Source organism: Dasypus novemcinctus, chromosome 18 (assembly GCF_030445035.2).
Source record: "Dasypus novemcinctus isolate mDasNov1 chromosome 18, mDasNov1.1.hap2, whole genome shotgun sequence".
Lineage (NCBI taxonomy): Eukaryota > Metazoa > Chordata > Mammalia > Cingulata > Dasypodidae > Dasypus > Dasypus novemcinctus.
Genome location: NC_080690.1, coordinates 51,539,342 through 51,545,883, shown reverse-complemented (window position 1 = coordinate 51,545,883; position 6,542 = coordinate 51,539,342). Strand labels below are relative to the sequence as shown.

Below are 6,542 nucleotides of genomic sequence, written 5' to 3'. Positions count from 1 at the left end.
TACAGTGAGGCAGTGCTGAGAGGGAAATTTATAACTCTAAATGCTTATATTAAAAGAAGAAAGAGCTAAAATCAAAGAACTAACTGAACAGCTAGAAAAACTGAAAAAGGACAGCAAAGCAATCCCAAAGCAAGCAGAAAGAAAGAAACAACAAAGATTAGAGCAGAAATAAATGAAATTGAGAACCAAAAAAATAGAGAAAATCAACAAAACCAAAAGCTGGTTATTTGAGAAAATCAATAAAATCACAAACCCACAGCAAGACTAACAAAGGAAAAAGGAGAGGAGATGCAAATAAAATCAGAAATGAAAGGGTGGACATTAAGACTGACTCCAAAGAAAGAAAAAGCATTATAATATGTTATTATGAGAAACTGTATGCCGATAAACAGAACAACCTAGATGAAATGGATAAACTCCTAGAAATGCACAAACAACTTACACTGACTCCACAAGAAATACAGGAACTCAACAAACCAATCACAAGCAAAGAGATTGACTCAGTTGTCAAAAATCTTCCAACAAAGAAAAGTCCAGAACCAGATGTCTTCCCAGGTGAATTCTACCAAACATTTCGAGAAAAATTATACCAATTCTGTTTAAACTCTTCCAAAAAATTGAAAAGAGGGGGAAATTACCCAAAACATTTTATGAAGCCAACATCACCCTATGCCAAAGCCAGATGAAAATACTATTTAATACAAGAAAAGAAAATCACAGACCAATCTCCCAAATGAACATAGATGCAAAGAGATACTCAACAAAATACTTGCAAATCAAATCCAACAGCATATAAAAACAATCACACATCACGATTGAGTGGGTTTTATTCCTGGTATACAAGTGTGGTTCAACACAATTAATATAATAAATCACAATCATCTGGATTGATGCAGAAGAGGCATTTGACAAAATCCAGCATCCTTTTTTGATAAAAATGCTTCAAAATTTAAGTATAGCTTGGAGGGCAGCACTGGCCCAGGGCCTGGAGACCGCAGCACCTAATGCCCCAAGCAAGTGGCCTACAGGGCCAGCCTACTAGGGCGGGGTTGATGGGGTGCAGGGACCCACCGCACTGCGGGGGCTGCTCTTTCTCTCACTTTCCTTTCCGCACAGGACCGCACCGTGGGGAGGGAGAAGTGGCGGAGGTGGGGTGGGACCATGCATTTTCTACTTTCTCTTACTCTTGAGCTTTGTGGCTAACCCGTGGGAAAACCAGGGCAGGTAATCCCAAGGTACAGAGGTGGTAACCAAAAACAAGACCCAGATACAGGAAAGCAAAACCATCAAAAGTAATGACAATCAGCAATTTCATGATAAATCTGGATGTTGTTCACGTGCCTCCAACATCCAGTTGGGAACTGCACGCTAGCTCCTGGGATCAGACTTTCATTTACTCAATAAGCCTCTTTGCATGAACTACTAAAGCTAACCACAAATGGCTACACAAAGAAAACACGTGGTTAAAGATTTCAGTCCTTATATCACCTGCTGTATCTGTAAAGGGAATCTAATCAAGCCAACTACAGTAACAGAATTCCTCCAAACCTGTTGTAAGACTTGTATTGTCCAGCACTTTGAAGATAGCAGTGACTGTCCCTGGTGTGGCAACCAAGTTCATGAGACAAATCCACTAGAAATGCTGAGATTGGATAATACATTAGAAGAAATTATATTTAAGCTGGTCCCTGGACTATGAGAACAAAAACTTGAGCATGAACCTGAATTTTGGAAGAAAAATAAGCCTCAAGAAAATGGACAAGATGTTGCTTCAAAAGCTGACAAACCTAAAGTAGATGAAGAAGGTAGGAAAATAAAGATGATAAAGAATATCACAGAAGTTCCCCCCCAAATTGCTAAATGTCTAGATTGTTTAGAAAAGAATGCAGGGAAGCAGATTTGGCTCAACTGATAGAGCGTCTGTCTAGCATATAGGAGGACCAGGGTTCAAACCCAGGGCCTCCTGACCCATGTGGTGAGCTGGCCCATGCACAGTGCTGATGTGCACAAGGAGTGCCCTGCCACACTGGGGTGTCCCCAGCGTAGGGGAACCCCACGCATAAGGAGTGCACCCTGCAAGGAGAGCCGCCCCATGTGAAACAAAGGGCAGCCCACCCAGGAGTGGCACTGCACACACAGAAAGCTGATGCAGCAAGATGATGCAACAAAAAGAAACACAGATTCTCGGTGCTTCTGACAAAGAATGCAAGTGGACACAGAAAAACACACAGCAAATGGACACAGAAAGCAGACAAATGGGGGGGAAGGGAGAGAAATAAATAAAAAATAATTTAAAAAAAAGAAAATAATGCACAGTCAGGGGGCAATGTAGTAAAGGGTATCATGAAGAAATTCATCCAATGTTCTACACACTTGACTATGGAACTAGTAAAAATATTCTAAGTTTAAAACTAAAACTTCCAAGTCCTTGTGAGTTGGATGTGCTGTGCAATAGTGAAATTATGGGGAAGGATCATATGGTGGAATTCGTCTACATGACAAGATGGCAACTAAGAGAAGAAAACTTTCAGCATCGGAAATGCTCAGTTTCGCAAGTCTGCTGTCAGGATGGCTCTTTGTATCAGTCATACCTCATGGTATTGCAATATTGACCAAGAATTGATTTCGGTTAGACCAAGGGGCCTATATCCCAGTGAGAGATGAATCCTGCACTATTTGTTTACTCATCAAAAGCTTGCACAATGAATGGTGTGTTGACTAGAGGAATACAACCAGGTATTCAGCATGCAAATAAGGCCATTGTCTGTCTCTAAATTGTCAGTTGCATCTATGCTGTTTCTATTAAGAACAAACCAGGTGCTGTTCTGCTTCTGACCTGTTTGCATTTGCACTGTCTCACAGTGTACAGTCATAGTTGAAATCAGTTAGGTGAGCAGCCATGATTCCACCTTCTGAATATTTTGCTTGCCTGTTCCAAGATTGCTCTGATGTTTGATTACACTAGTAAAATGGATCAATCTTTGTGGTTTTCACATTCATTAACTATTTTATCAATTCTTGTTTAAATAGAGTACTGTATAAGAAATTAATAATTATATCCTAAAATTATTTTGTATGAGAAATATATTTAGAAAAGTGGTTTTTGAGTGACTGTCTTGTTCTTGGTAAGCTTTTTATGTACAAAATAGTTCACTCTAGAGTGTGCTGGGCCTTTTGCTAAGAATTCCAATTATTCTTTAATATTAGAGCATATCATAATTATAGACATTTTAAATCATCTGTCTATGTAGTCTACCAATTGCTCAAGGAAGTCCTGTTAGCTCTCCAGCTTGAAAATATATGTGACTTTTTGGAGAACTGTAGGGATATCACAACCATTCAAAAGGTTGGCAGCTGATCATATTTACTGCTAATAAAATTAATGTGTAAGAAAGGAAAAAAAAGATAAGTATAGAAGGAAAGTTACTCAACATAATAAAGGACATATATGAAAGTCCTACAGCCAACATTGTACTCAATGGGGAGAGATTAAAGTCTTTCCCTCTAAGATCAGGAACAAGACAAGGATACCCACTGTCACCACTGTTATTCAACATTGTGCTAGAAGTTATAGCTAGAGCTATTAGGCAAGAAAAACATATAAAAGGCATCCAAATAGGAAAAGAGGAAGTAAAACTTTCACCATTTGCAGGTGATATAATCCTTTATTTAGAAAATCCTGGGGCATTTACAACAAAGCTACTTGAGTTAATAAATGAGTTCAGCAAAGTTGCAAGATACAAGATCAACATTCAAAAATCAGTAGTGTTTCTATACACTAAAATGAGCAAGCTGAGGAGGAAATCAAGAAAAAAATTCCAATTACAATAGCAACAAAAAGGTTCAAATATCTAAGAATTAATTTAAGCAAGAATATAAAGGATCTGTGTTCAGAAAACTACAAACCACTGCTAAAAGGAATCAGAGAAGACCTAAACAAATGGAGGGACATTCCATGTTCATGGATGGGAAGACTAAACATTGTGAAGACGTCAATTCTACCCAAATCGATTTATAGATTCAATGCAATACCAATCAAAATTCTAACATCCTACTTTACAGAAATAAAAAAGGCAATTTTCAAATTCATTTGGAAGGGAAAGTGTACTCAAATAGCCCAAAACATCCTAAAAAAGAAGAGCAAAGTCAGAGGACTCATACTTCCTGCTATTATAAAAACAGCATGGTATTGGCATAAAAATAGACACTTTGATCAATGGAATCAAATTGACTGTTCATAAATTAGCCCTTACCTCTATGGTCAACTGATTTTCAATAAGTCTACCAAGTCCACTTTTCTGGGACAGAAAAGTCTCTTCAATAAATGGTCCTGGGAGAACTGGATATCCATAACCAAAAGAATAAAAGAGGATCCCTATCTCACTCTGTAGTAGTTTGATATAGTTGTGAATTCCAAAAACAGATATTGGATTATGTTTGAAATCTAGTCTGTACCTGGGCATGATTAAGTTATGATTAGGGCTTTGATTGGGTCACATCATTAGGGTGTTGAGTCCCCACCCCTTGGTGGGTGGGGACTCACAGATTAAAGGCATGGCAAAGGACAGAGTTGGAGGGGTTTTTGATGTTGGAGTTTTGATGTTGGAGTTTATGCTGAAGCCTTAAGCTGGAGCACCGAGAAGTAAGCTCACAGAGAAAAGAGAAGCAAGCCCCAAGAAGGGAGTTATCTTGAACCCAGAGAGAATCAAGACCCTGGAGGGTAGGAAGCCAGGAAGCCTGAACCCTCACGGATGTCGGCAGCCATCTTGCTCCAACACGTGAAAATAGACTTTGGTGAGGGAAGTAACTTATGCTTTATGGCCTGGTAACTGTAAGCTCCTACCTCAAATAAATACCCTTTATAAAAACCAACCAATTTCTGGTATTTTGCATCAGCACCCCTCTGGCTGACTACTACAACTCCCTATATAAGAATCAACTCAAAATGGATCAAAGACCTAAACATAAAAGCCAGGACCATAAAATTCCTAGAAGATAATGTAGGGAAGCATCTACAAGATCTTGTAGTATTTGGGAGTCTCTGAAACCTTACACCCAAAACACACACAACAAAAGAAAAAATAAGTAAATGGGACCTCCTCAAAATTAAATACCTCTGCACTTCAAAGGACTTTGTGAAGAAGGTAAAAAGGCAGCCTTTTCAATGGGAGAAAATTTTGGAAATCACACATCCAACAAGGATCTAATATCCATGATATATAAAGAGATCCTACAACTCAACAACAAAAAGACAAATGACCTGCTTAAAAATGGGCAAAAGACCTGAATAGACATTTTTCTGAAAAAGAAATACAAATAGGAAAAAAAAAAAGTGAAAAAATACTCAACATCACTGGCTATAAAGAAAATGTAGAAAAAAGGAGGCAAGATGGCTGCTGAGTGAACTTCCCGGTTACTAGCTCCTGGGGGGAATCGGCTGGGAGGCGTTGGAGACTCTTTGGGACCGGCTGTTTCGGGATTTTTCCTGGTCCGGAGGTGTCTGGACATCGATTTGGAGGGAAGGTAACAGAGAGGATCCATCTGCGAAATATACACGGAGATCCCAGCTACGTGTGGAGGATTCCCTCCTTGGGTAGGCGGAGCCGAGGCAGCTAGCACCGCGTGGAGCCCCGGTGGGCGGCGGCCAGGGTAGCCTAGCTGGGCCGAGGTGGGCAGCGGGTGGGGGATACGAGCCACGCCGCGGCGGGTGGCGGGCGGGAGAGCCGAGCCGCGCTGTGCCCCAGCGGGCGGCGGGCGAAGGAGCCGAGCCCAGCCGAGCCTAGCCGCGCCGCGGCGGGCGGCGGGCGGGAGAGCCGAGCCGCGCTGCGCCGCGGCGGCAGGCGGTGGGTGGGGAAGCCGAGTCCGGCCAAGCCCGGCTGAGCCGCGGCAGGCGGGGGGGCCGAGCCCAGCCGAGCCGCAGCGGGCAGTGGGCGGGGGACCGGAGCCCAGCTGAGCCCAGCCGAGCCTGGCGGCAGGGTTTCTGTTCTTTGTGTTTTTTTTATTTATTTTTATTTTTTTTTGTTGTTGTTGTTCTTCTTGTTCTTTTTTTTTTTTCAATCCTCTCTTTCTTGTCCCCAATATTCTTCTTATACTATTTTACCTTAACAATACAATAGGTCCTACAGGAAATACCTCACATTTGCTGGGTTTCCTCACCCTCCACTGCCTCATTTCTCTGTGAATAGATTTAGCCTGTCTACACTATCCCCTTTCCCCTACAACTTGATATCCTCCACCATCTGCTATCTCTCCTATATTCCATCTCCCTTTCTTTGATCCACAAAGTGTCTAACTCTTAATTTCTAATACCTTTGTTTAGTTTTCCATCTGGTATTCGTCCCTGAAACTATTACCTTTCTTTCCTCTTTCCCTCTCTCACGAAAACAATAGCCTCTTAGTACGTACCACATTCCTCCCATATTCAGTCGTCTACCTCATTATAGGTACTTTCCTACTACTATAACTCTACACAATTTACATGATCTAACCTCCATCCTCCCAGAACTCATATTGTTGCTTTGTAAACATATATCACCAATACT

At 41.2% G+C, this 6,542-nt stretch overlaps 1 pseudogene; it reads left to right on the top strand.

Annotated features, from left to right (window-relative positions):
• Positions 1-1,438: 1,438 nt before the first annotated feature.
• Positions 1,439-2,633, top strand: LOC101412033 (polycomb group RING finger protein 5-like; annotated as a pseudogene).
• The last annotated feature ends 3,909 nt before the right edge of the window (positions 2,634-6,542 follow it).